This window comes from Arachis ipaensis, chromosome B09 (assembly GCF_000816755.2).
Source record: "Arachis ipaensis cultivar K30076 chromosome B09, Araip1.1, whole genome shotgun sequence".
Classification (NCBI taxonomy): Eukaryota; Viridiplantae; Streptophyta; class Magnoliopsida; order Fabales; family Fabaceae; genus Arachis; species Arachis ipaensis.
The window spans coordinates 56,322,196-56,335,992 of NC_029793.2; positions in this window are offsets into that span (position 1 = coordinate 56,322,196).

Here is a 13,797-nt window from a genome sequence, read left to right on the forward strand (position 1 = left end):
GAAACAAAATATATAAAATATAATAATAATTTTTTAGCTTAATATTATTCTATTATTTTCTATAATTTGTTAATTTTTTAGTTAGGTTCTTATAGTTTAAGAGTTTATAATCGAATCATTATATTAGGTAAAAAAATTGTCCAAAAATGTGAATTTAACACTAAAAGCTATAAAAACTTAATAAAAACTAAATAAAAACTACAAAAAACTATATGAAAATGATGTCAAAAAGCGTATAAAATATCCGCTCATCACAACACCAAACATAAACTGTTGCTTGTTCTCAAGCAACTAAAAAACATAGTAGGATAAAAAGAAAATTAAGATACAATAAATTTCTAAGTTTCAAATGAAGCTTAGTTAAAAATCAGATGAGCGGGACTTAGTTTAGGTTCTTATAGTTTAAGAGTTTATAATCGAATCATTATATTAGGTAAAAAAATTGTCCAAAAATGTGAATTTAACACTAAAAGCTATAAAAACTTAATAAAAACTAAATAAAAACTACAAAAAACTATATGAAAATGATGTCAAAAAGCGTATAAAATATCCGCTCATCACAACACCAAACATAAACTGTTGCTTGTTCTCAAGCAACTAAAAAACATAGTAGGATAAAAAGAAAATTAAGATACAATAAATTTCTAAGTTTCAAATGAAGCTTAGTTAAAAATCAGATGAGCGGGACTTAGTAGCTTTTTTCTTCTGAATAGTTGATAAATCCCATTTTTAGGGTTTATCTTGTGCTTAATCCAGTGGATTTTATCCATTATTCTCACACTTATTCATAGAAATCACATGTTTTACGTTTCCCTTCCTGATTTTGTGCTATGATTGAAAACATGCTTCTTTGGTCTTAAATTTACTAATTATTAATCCTCTCTTATTACCATTCGATGCCATGATATGTGTGTTAAGTGATTTCAGGGATTATAGGGCAGGAATGGCTTAGAGGATGGAAAGGAAGCATGCAAAAGTGGAAGGAATACAAGAAACTAAAGGAACTGCTAAAGCTGTCCAGCCTGACCTCTTGGTACTAAATCGACCATAACTTGAGCTACAGAGGTCCAAATGATGCAGTTCCAGTTGTGTTGGAAAGCTAACATCTGGGGCTTCGCAAAAATATATATTTTGCCATAGCTGCCCCGAAGCCAGGCGACGCGCACGCGTGGATCACGCGGACGCGTGACCTGGCAAAAACCCAATCCACGCTAACGCGTGGACGACGCTTCCGCGTGACTTTGCAGCGACCTGTACGTACCAGAAATTGCTGGGGGCAATTTCTGGGCTATTTTTGGCCCAGTTCTCAGCCCAGAAAATATAGATTAGAGGCTATAAAGTGGGGGAATCAATCCATTCATTCACACAACATATACAACATTCATATTCACAATTTTAGTATTTAGATATAGTTTTCTAGAGAGAGAGGCTCTCTCCTCTCTCATAGGATTTAGGATTTAGGATTTAGAATTTCTCTTAATTTTAGGATCGCTTCTTCATCCCAGGTTCAATGTTCCTTTAATTTATGTTCTCTTCTACTTTTATTTATTCTATTACTTTAGTTGCTCTATTTCACTTGGTAATTATTTATTTAGCCTATTTGGCTTATGAACTCTTCATGTTAAGATTTGAATATTCTATTTAATATAATTTGAGGTATTTCAGATTTAAGATTTATTTCTTTTATTTATGTTACTGCTGCTTCCAATCTGAAGGCATTTTTATTCGAGTAGATTTTCTTCCCCTTTTAGCTCTGGTTGAGTAATTGGTGACACTTGAGTTGTCAAACTCAGCTGGTGATTGAAAATTGGAAATTGCTGATTGATTTAGATCCCTCTAAAGCTAGTCTTTCCACAGGAGTTGACTAGAACTTGAGGAATCAAGTTAATTAGTCCGCTTGACTTTCCTTTATTTAGTAAGGGTTAACTAAGTGGGAGCGATAAACAATTCTCATCGCACCTGATAAGGATAACTAGGATGGGATTTCCAATTCTCATACCTTACTAAGAGTTTTTCTAATTATTAATTTATTTTCCTTGCCAATTTATTTTCTTGTTCCTTATTTTTAAAAACCCAAAAACATACCTTTTTCCATAACCAATAATAATTCATACTTCCCTGCAATTCCTTGAGAGACGACCCGAGGTTTAAATACTTCGATTATAAATTTTATTGGGTTTTGTTACTTGTGACAACGAAACTTTTGTACGAAAGGATTCTTGTCGGTCTAGAAGCTATACTTACAACGCGATTATTCTTATAAAATTCTTTACCGGAAGAAATCAGATTGTCAACAGTTTTGGTATCTCACTATCCATTGAAACTCAGAGATGTTGGCATCCTTAGGAACTTAGAGTCCAGATGATATTATTGACTTTCCTAGTTAAGCTTATTTTGATTCTTGAACACAGCTTTCAGAGTCTTGGCCGTGACTCTAAGCACCTTATTTTCCAGTATTACCACCGGATACAATAATCCCACAGACACTTAACTGGGTGAACCTTTTCAGATTGTGACTCAGCTTTGCTAGAGTCCCCAGATAGAGGTGTCCAGAGTTCTTAAGCACACTCTTTTTGCTTTGGACCACGACTTTAACCGCTCAGTCTCAAGCTTTTCACTTGACACCTTCACGCCACAAGCACATGGTTAGGGACAGCTTGGTTTAGCCGCTTAGGCCAGGATTTTATTCCTTTGGGCCCTCCTATCCATTAACGCTCAAAGCCTTGGGTCCTTTTACCCTTGCCTTTTGGTTTAAAGGGTTACTGGCTTTTTCAATTTGCCCTCCTTTTCCTGCATTTTTGGGTAGTAATGGATTTTTCTGCTTTATCATTTTGTTTGCAATTTTTTTTCTTTTTTGCATGCATATAATTTTTTTTCTTTTTCGCATGCATATAATTTTTTTTCTTTTGCAACATGCTTTTTCTTTTGCTTTTTGCTACTTTTTCTTGCTTCAAGAATTAATTTTCAGATTTTTCAGATTATCAATAATATTTTTTCTTTTTCCTTATTCTTTCAAGAGCCAATATTCATAAATTTCAACTTCAAATATGCATTGTTTATTTCATACAATCAGAAAATAAAAGCAAATGACACCACATCAAACTAATTAAACTAGTCTTATTTTAAACTTGAAATTCATGCATCTCTCAATTCTTTTCAAATAAAAAATTTTTATTTAAGCAAGGTGAGAGATATATGGAACATTTTACAACTTAAGGACATCAAATGCAAATGATCATGCAACTAGAACAAGAGAACAGGAAATAAAATAGATAGAAAATAGAAAAATAATAGACAAGGAGATAAAGAGAACGAATCCACCTGGATGATGATGGCTACTACTCCTCCTTGAGGATCCAATGTAATGCTTGATCTCTTCTATGTCACTCCTTTGTCTCTGTTGATGCGGCTGCTGATGCGTGAGCATCTTCTCTATCTTTTCCTAGTGAATTTGGATTCAAATTGTGGAGTTTAATCAAGATTTAAATATCTTTTAGCAACTATGAATGCTACTTTCAGTTGTTTGCGATTTCTGTTTATTTTAGGTAGCATTCGGATGGATTTGACGGAGTTTTGTAGTAGAAAAGGAAGAAAGTGAATGATGCTGTCAACCCCGACCTCCTTGCACTCAAATAAGAATAACTTGAGCTACAGAGGTTCAATTGACGTGATTCTAGTGACATTAGAAAGCTAACTTCCAGATCTTTCCAACAATATATAATAGTATACCTTTTTCTTCCATTCTACAAGGCCTTCTCCACGCTGAACTTGAGCTTTTTCAAGTTCAACGTGGAGCCCAATGCATCAAGGAAGCTGCACGCATTACTCAACGCTAAACTTGGAAATTCTCAAGTTCAGCGTGGATTCAAGGAAAACAAAGTTTAAAACACTGCCTCATCCACGCTGAACTTGAGAATTTCCAAGTTCAGCATGGACCTTAATGAATCAAGTGGTCCCCAATTCGTCCAAAGCTGCACGGATCAATTTAAAATAAGTTTGATTTAAACTTTTATTTTATTTATAATAAGAAAAAGATATTATTTAGTTTAGGAATTATACTTTTACATTAGTTAGGATTAGATATAAAAGGAAAAAGAATCAGCCCTTCGGGAATCTCTTCTCTTCTCTTCAACCTGATTCCACACTTTACAATTTTTCAGAATCCTTATTTTCTCTCTGAACCATGAGCAACTAAACCTCCATTGTTAAGGTTAGAAGCTCTGTCTATTGTATGGATTGATAATATTGTTTTTCTATTTTAATTCATGTACTGATTTATAATTCAAGAATTGTTTTCGTTCTTTATCTTATGAATTTGGGTGAAACGGAAGTATGACCCTCTTTCTAATTGAGTTCTTGTATAACTTGGGAAAGCTCTTTACTTGAACAACATCTTGAAAACATATTCTCCTAAATTTCTAATTATCTAGACTTAACGGGATACGTGACATATAATCCTCTTATATTTGCGTAATTAAGATTTCTGTGGCATATAACTAGAATTGAACTTCACCCTCTAATTGGAATTAAGTGACCAAGGAATTGGCGATTAATGAGAGTTAGAGGAGACCAAAAAGGTCCAAGGAATTAGGGTTTAGTCACATATAGTTTGCCATGAATTAAATCTTGCATGATTAAAATAGTTAGTAAGAAAAGTCAATCCAGAAAATAGATAACTCTGAAGCCTTAATTGTTACTCCATATATTATTCACAACTTGTTTACTGCTTGCTTTCTAATATTCTGAATTTACTGTTTAATGCATCAATCCTCGTGGGATCGACCCTCAAAACACCATTTTCTGTTTGTCTGACTAAGCCAATCACTTAACCATTGTTGCTTGATCCATCAATCCTCGTGGGATCGACCCTCACTCACCTGAGGTATTACTTGGTACGACCCGGTGCACTTGCTGGTTAGTTTGTGGTTATAAATTCCGCACCAAGTTTTTGGCGCCGTTGCCGGGGATTGACTGTGATTGACAACTACTGGTTGTTTGATTTCTTAGATTAGGCATTTTTGCTTTAATTTCATTTAACCTATTTCTTTAAATTTAAAAAAAAATATTTAGATTTATTTTATTTAATTTTTTTTCTCCTAATTTTTGAAATTAAGTTTGGTGTCCCCTTAGTTGTTTTATTCTTCCTAGTATTTTATTTATTGAGTTTAAATTTTACACTCCTTTTTGCTTATTAGTTGTTTTATTTTCTTAATTATTCAGTTTATTTTCTTTATATTATTTTTCTTTTATTTTTGTTTTCTTTTATATTTTACTTTATTTTTATTTTTTATTATTTTTATTTTTCTTTATCTTCTTTCTTCTTTACTTGCCTGTTTACCACATGGTGCGTTTAATTCTATTTGGTGTTTTATGCTAAGAAAAATAATGGAGAGAGATCACATGGGTTACTACTCACACCCAAGGAGTGATTCATATTATTGTGGATGGAATAACTACCCGGATTTTGGTTGGCAAGGTCAAGAGCAAAAAGATTTCAATGTCCCATATCCTATCCATCAAGAACCACCATCTCCATATTTATATCAAGAACCACGATCTCCCTATTCTTACCAAGAACCATCATCTTTTTACTCTTATCAAGAACCATCACCTCCTTCTTATTCATACCAAGAGCCAACATCTCCCTACTCATACCAAGAACCATCCTCCTCTTTTTATTCATATCAAGAGCCACCATCTCCTTATTCATATCAAGAACCATCAGCTCTTGAGCTTCTCAATAAAGAATTCATACATGATATAAGGACGAGTGTCAAAAATGTAGAGAAATATGTGCAGTTGATTATCAAGTCCCAGGAAGAGGAACAAGCAAATTCCTTCCCAAGAGATATAATGCAAGATCCTATGGAAGAAAGTGAGGGAATCAATCAAAGGAGTTCATACTTTAGTGAATTAGAGAATTTTCCACCCTCACACATGGAAGAAGAGGAAGATGCAAAAACAAAGGAGGAAGATGCACAAATAAAGGAGGATGATACACAAACAAAGGAGGAAGCCATGCACACTCCATGCGTGCACATTCCAATAATTTCGGAGGAAGCCATACAAGTCCCTATAATTCTATGCATGCAAGCTCCTGAGAAGAAAAATATGAATGCACTACCCACATTTGAATTGAAGTCTTCTCCCCCCAACACTTAAATATGCTTTCCTTGGTCCTAATGAAGCAGAAAGTGGCATAGAAGGTGAGTTTATTGAACCACCAATTCAAGAAATTCTTGATGAAGGGTACATTCCAACCATCACACAACACCCAAATTTTGAAATCAAAGAAGTGAAGGCAACCAAGGAAAGCACTGAAAAGGGAATTGTGACCAAGAAATAGAAGAAAATATATATGAAGAAGAAAAGGTCAGCAAAAAATAATCCAACCTCTACCGCAACAAGCAAAGTGAATCAAGCTAATCACAATAAAAGAAAGCTTGTTAGGAGGACTTTATATCAGGGGGCACTAATCTTCACCTCCCCCCCTTGGAGTCATTTCTTTTAACCAACTGGAAGAAGAGGAAGAAAATTCAACAATCAAGTGTCAAGCTAGTGACATTAAAGAAGCGCTTATTGGGAGGCAGCCCAACTACTAGTATCATTGATTTTGCAGTTGCTTTGGTTTTAATTTTATAGTTATTTTGATTTTAGCATTATATTTATTTTAGTTTTGGTTTTAAATTACTTTATCTATTTTTTTAGAATTTTTCTTGTTTTACATGTGTTTTGGTCATGCAGAATGATTAGAATAGGAATAGGAGCAATTAAGAAGAATTTTTGACACCCTATTTTTAGATTTTCTTTGCTTGAGGACAAGCAAACTTTTAAGTTTGGTGTTATCACTTCGCTTTTGGCCTTTTCTGTTTATTTTAATAGCACCAAAGGGAGATGAATGTTCTTCATAGAGGAATGAGATGGCCACTAGCATAACTGAGGTGGTTGAGTTCCTTTCATTCTATTTCTCTTTCGTTCTTATTTTGTTGTCTTCTATTTTCTATTGCTTTGATTGCCTGCATGATCTTTAGTACTTTCAGTTCTTAGATTTAGTTTCATTCTGTAATTTGCTTTTAGTTAAAAAATAATTATCTCATGTATTGCTCACTGAGCTTGAATTCAAAAGAAAAAGAAGTGATGCATTGCATGAGAAATTGAGTTTATATTTAAAAGTAATCTTATTTACTTAAATATGGTGGTATTATTTGTGATTCTGAATGCATGACATGAATAGTACATATTTGAATTTGAATCAAAGGATGTTGATGTATAAGGAACAGGAATTTAGAGAACTATTATGAATTCTCTGAAGTAAACAAAAGCTTAATCCTTAAAGCAAAAGAAACAACAAAAGAAAAATAAGAGCAAGGTCCAAGGCTCTGAGCATCAATGACTAGGGAGGTCTGACATGATTAAAAGCTCAAAGAGTTGTTTTCCTAGTCATATGCTTGTGGTATAATTGTGTCAAGTAATCCTTGAGATAGAGCACTAAGAGTCAAGATCAAGTGCATTTAGCAGAGTATGCCCAAGGCTTTGAGCACTACTGTCTGGGAGTAACTGAAAGAAAAATCAGAACTTAAAGAGAGTTCCCCAGTTAATTGCTTGTGGTGTTTTTGTGTCAAGTAAAGCTTGAGACAAAATATTTAAAGACACGGCTAGGCTCAGGGTGCAAAGCACCCAAGAAAAGAGAATTAAAGGAAATTTGTTGTGTTCAAGGATTAAACTGAAGCATAAAATATTAGAGAATTCATAATATTATCCGGATTCTAATTCCGAATGACAGTAACATTCTTCTGATTTAAAGGATAGTGAGATGCCAAACCTATTCGGGATTGTAGTTGTAAACCCTACTTTAAGAAGAGACATGAGCTTAATTGAACTCTAACTCTCATGCAAATTCATATCCTAGGCCTATATTAGTTTTGCTTTCTTGAGGACAAGCAATAATTCAAGTTTGGTGTTGTGATGCGTGAGCATCTTCTCTATATTTTCCTAGTGAATTTGCATTCAAATTATGGAGTTTAATCAAGATTTAAATATCTTTTAGCAACTATGAATGCTACTTTGAGTTGTTTGCAATTTCTGTTTATTTCAGGTAGCATTCGGATGGATTTGACGGAGTTTTGTAGCAGAAAAGGAAGAAAGCGAATGATGCTGTCAACCCCGACCTCCTTTCACTCAAACATAAATAACGTGAGTTACTGAGGTCCAATTGATCTGATTCTAGTGGCATTAGAAAGCTAACTTCCAGATCTTTCCAAGGATATATAATAGTATACCCTTTTTTTTTCCATTCCACACGGCCTTCTCCATGTTGGACTTGAGCTTTTTCAAGTTCAGCGTGGAGCCCAACGCATCAAGGAAGCTGCACGCATTACTCCACGCTGAATGTGGAAATTCTCAAGTTTAGCGTGGCTTCAAGGAAAACAAAGTTTGCAACACTGTCTCATCCACGCTAAACTTGAGAATTTCCAAGTTTAGCGTGGACCTTAATGAATCAAGTGGTCCCCAATTCATCCAAAGCTGCACGAATAAATTTAAAATAATTTTGATTTAAACTTTTATTTTATTTATAATTAGGAAAAGATATTATTTAGTTTAGGAATTATATTTTTACATTAATTAGGATTAGATATAAAAGGAAAAAGAATCAGCCCTTCGGGAATCTCTTCTCTTCTCTTCAACCTGATTCCGCACTTTACAGTTTTTCAGAATCCTTATTTTCTCTCTGAAACATGAGCAACTAAACCTCCATTGTTAAGGTTAGGAGCTCTGTCTATTGTATGGATTGATACTATTATTTTTATATTTTAATTCATGTACTGATTTATAATTCAAGAATTGTTTTGGTTCTTTATCTTATGAATTCAGGTGGAACGGAAGTATGACCCTCTTTCTAATTGAGTTCTTGTATAACTTGGAAAAGCCCTTTACTTGAACAACAGCTTGAAAACATATTCTCCTAAATTTCTAATTATCTGGACTTAATGGGATACATGACATATAATCCTCTTATATTTGGGTAATTAAGATTTCTGTGGCATATAACTTCACCCTCTAATTGGAATTAAGTGACCAAGGAATTGGCGGTTAATGAGAGTTAGAGGAGACTAAAAAGGTCTAAGGAATTAGGGTTTAGTCACATATAGTTTGCCATGAATTAAATCTGGCATGATTAAAATAGTTAGTAAGAAAAGTCAATCCGGAAAATAGATAACTCTGAATCCTTAACTGTTTCTCCATATATTATTCATAACTTGTTTACTGCTTGTTTTTTGATATTCTGAATTTACTGTTTAATGCATTTGAACTCAAAACACCATTTTCTATTTGTCTGACTAAGCCAATCACTTAACCATTGTTGCTTGATCCATCAATCCTCATGGGATCGACCCTCACTCACCTGAGGTATTACTTGGTACGACCCGGTGTACTTGTCGGTTAGTTTGTGGTTATAAATTCTGCACCAGCTACACAAGTTTATGTTCATGCTCTCTAGTTTGCTCCATCCTTTTCTCTATATTTAAGAGTGGTAGAAATCACAAAGCAAAGCTTTTGCAACACCAAACTTAAGAGTTTTGCTCGTCCTCGAGTAAATATGATCAATAGGGAAGAAGAAGGTGGGATAGGTGGAGCTTCTATGGGACCTCTTGGTCCTGAGAGGCTAGAGAATTCAAATTCTCTGTTTCTCTGTACTGGCATTTGAACGCCCAGGGGCTGCTCCTTGGCTAGTGTTCAACACCAGCAATGCTCCCCTCTTGGGGTGTTGAACGCCCAGCAGGGACACCCTGGCTGGCGTTCAACTTTAACACTCTTTTCGGAGTGTTCTGTTTTCACTGCTGTGAATTCCGTCTCTTGACTAGTGCATATGATCATAACTCTAACAACTAAAATAAAAACGAAATGAAAGAAAATAAACATGGTTGAGTAAGGTTGGGTTGCCTCCCAACAAGCGCTTCTTTAATGTCATTAGCTTGACGGACAACTCCTTTCAAGAAGGAAGATAGTCATAGAGGAATAAATCCTCACTCCTTACTGGGAGCTTCCTTCGTGTGCTCTGATGGAGTAGCGTAATACACTCAAGAGATAGGATTTTGTTCACTGTGATGTGAGAACCTTAGTTGATATGGAATTTCATAAATGAAATCTCGTTGCAAGTATAGTTCCAAACCAACAAAGAATCCTCACATACAAAAATATTGGTTTGGTTTTATCACAAGTACAAAACCCTAATAAGAATTAACCGAAGTATTTAAACTCCGGGTCGTCTCACAAGGAATTGTAATGAAGTAGTCAATTATTGGCTATGAAGGTGTGAGGGGGTTTTTATTGATAAAAGGAGCAAGAAATTAAATGACAAGAAGAGTAAATCGAGCAAGTGTCTAAAGGAAGCAAGTAATAAAGAGAGACATTCATGGCAAAGATTGAGAACATAGGCTTTCTATCCTAGTCATACAATAACAATAATTAACAAGAATTTATCCTATTTCGTCATCTCTAACAACGGAACAAGGTATAATGTTATCTTCACATGAGAGAAAGTCAAACAAGACTAGTTAATCTCAATCCAAAAATCCTAATCAACTCACTAATTGAATTAGCAAGAGATTAGAGTCAATGGAAATAATATTAACTAACAACTCTAGATCACCAATCTAAATCGGTTGTTCATGACTCAAGATTGCCTAATTACTCTTCCCAAGTCAAGAATGCTCAAAATCTACTATAACATCCTTCCAAGCATTTTGTCAAACACTTGGAAGGCATACAAGGAAAGCATAATAAATTGCAAGGAAGAATAAAATTTAACAACTACCAATTGCAAGGAAAGTAAATTCACAGCTCAAATCATCAATAAAAGAACATCAAACATCAATTGCATTAGTAGAAAATTCAAATCCAACAACTGTACATCAATCCTAAACAAAAAGGCATGAAAGGGGAGATTAACAAGAAAACTAAGAGAATCAAAGTGTAGAAGCATGAAATTCTAAAGGTAGCGTTTGGTGGAGAGACAGAGACGAAAAGACTGAGACTGAGAGACAGAGACTAAGAGACAGGGATTGAAATAAATCTCAGTATTCTGTTTGGTGCAAAATGGGAGACAAGAGTTGAAACAAGAATGAAACTCTAATTTAATTTGCACATAGGGTAAAATTGGAATTAATTAATTGAAATATTAGTATTTTAGGTATAAAATGTTATTAAAGTTTCAGTCTCCATCTCTAAAAATTTCAGTCCCCTGTGTCCCTACTTTTTGGAGGTACTGAAATACTGAAATTTTAGAGACAGAGACAGAAATTTTAGTACCAGTGTCTGAACTAACAAACACGATACTGAGTCTCAGTCTCTCAGTCTCTGTCTCAGTACCTCAAAACAAACGCTACCAAAGAAAACAAGATTAGAACAATAATCAAAACCTAGATCTAAGATGGAAATAAGCTTAAGAACCCTAATTCTAGAGAGAAGAGGGAGCTTCTCTCTCTAGAAACTAAGCTACATGATGCAAAAACTCCAAACAATTGCTCCCCCTTTGCTCAATCTTCAATTCAGCATCAAATACCATCAGAAACGAGTTGGAATTGGGCCTTGGAAGCTCAGAAATCGCCCCCAGCGATTTCACTTTAAGTGGGTCACGTGCCAAGCATCACGCGTACGCGTGGGTGACGCGTGCCCGTCGATGGCAAAAACTCATATCCACGCGTAAGCGTGCAGGGCGCGTGCGTGTCGCTTGCAAAATCTCTAATGCACGCGTACGCGTGCATGACGCGTACGCGTGGCCCTCAATTCTTCAAAAGCTCATTTCTTCATGAACTCTCCCTTTTGCATGCTTTTCTCTTCATTTCTTCCATCCAATACTTGCCTTATGAACTTGAAATCACTCAACAAACACGTCAATGCATCGAATGTAATTAAGGTGAATTAAAATCACCAGTTTTTGGGCCTAAAAAGCAAGTTTTTACACTTAAGAATAATTTAAGGGAGAATTACAAAACCATGCTACTTCATTGAATAAATGTGGGAAAAGGTGATAAAATCCCCTAAAATAAGCATAAAATAAACCAAAAAATTGGGATTTATCACACTGCCTGAGGCAGGGTTGGGCTTACAGTAGTATGCTGGGGTCCCTTTTTGTCCCTTTCCTCTTCCATGGTGAAAAGCTCTCAGTAGGGATATTCTTGTTTTTCCAACCCCAAGGTATCTTCCTTTTGGCGCCTTCCTCCTTTGTGGATAGTGTACATGCGACACCAAACTTACGTTTGGTCTTAGGAGGGATTGAATTAGTTCCATCCAAGGGAGGAGGCTTGGATGCTTAATCCTTTATGCAAGTGCCTCCCTTGTCAGGGGGTAATGGAATGTCAATAACCTTGAATACCATCCAGTCCTTATACAAGGTAATCCTTGTTTCCTCTTGGATTCCCAGCTTCTCCATTACTATACTTGACCCTAGGGCACACAGAGCCTTCTCAAAGGTCATGGTGCCTATGGTGCAAGGAATCAGAAAGCGTCCAGGATCTGGAGGCTTCTGAGGTAGCTTCTGCTGAACTAAAGCATTGAGGTCTTTGGAAAGCAATGAAGGTTCTTCCTCCAAAGGCTTTGTACCAAACAGTTTGGTATTCAGCTTCATGAGAGCTCCTAGGTACCGAGCAACTTGCTCTTCCTTAGTGTCTTCATCCTCACCTGAGGATGAGTAGTCATCAAAACTTATACACTGCAGAAGTGCATTCAAAGGAACCTCACTGGTCTTTATGATTTCCTTTGGCTCTGAGATAGAGGGTTCTTGAGTGGGCTTTAAGCTCTCAAGGGGTTTGATTTCACTCGCGTTCAACGCAAGCTCTGTCAACTTATTTGGTGTTGAACGCCCTTGCTGTCCACCCTGAACGCCAGTCCCTCTAGCGTTCTAGGCATTGAACGCCCAGCATGGATGTCCTTGCTGGCATTCAACGCCAGCTTTCCTGGGTCGGTGGGCATTGAACACCCAATGAGGAGTTGCTCACTGGCGTTCAGCGCTAGAATGGCAGCATGGTAGGGCGTTCAATGCCTAGTGATACACGAAAACTTGTCTCTCAACAAATTTCCACCGGCAAGTGCACCAGATTATTGTCAAGTAAAAACTCACAATAGAGTGAGGTCAAATCCCACAGGGATTGATTGGTTGAGCAATTTTAATTGAAGGAGTGTTCTAGTTGAACTGAATCAGAATTGAATTATTGCAAAATGTAAATTCATGGGAAACTTAAAGAGCAAGAAATATAAATGACAGAATTTAAATTGCAGAAACTAGAGAGCAGAAAGTAGAATTCAGGAAATTAAAGTGTCGAAACTTAAATTGCAAGAAATTAAATGGGAATGGGGATTGAGCATCAAATTAAATAGCAGAATGTAAAAGAATGGGTAAGATCAGAATGAGGGGATTCATTGGGTTTTAGGAGATATTGAATTCTCCAGGTCAAATCATTTTCATCTCTTCCTCAATCAATGCATTCATTGACTTTGCTTGGCAATCTTAGGTGATTGGATCCCAATGTCTTGGCTCACCAATCTCTCTAAGCTTGAACAATTACCCAATGTCTTGATTTAATTGCTAATGGGAAGAGATGAAGTTTGGTCACTGATTATATCACACAAATTTATAGATCAAAGTATTGGAAGGATTACATGTCCCGATATCCATCCAACCCCCAATCTAATTGGTGCACGAATTGTGAATCACACTTTTCCCAACTCGTACCACTAACCAGCAAGTTCACTGGGTCGTCCAAGTAATACCTTACGTGAGTAAGGGTCGAATCCCAC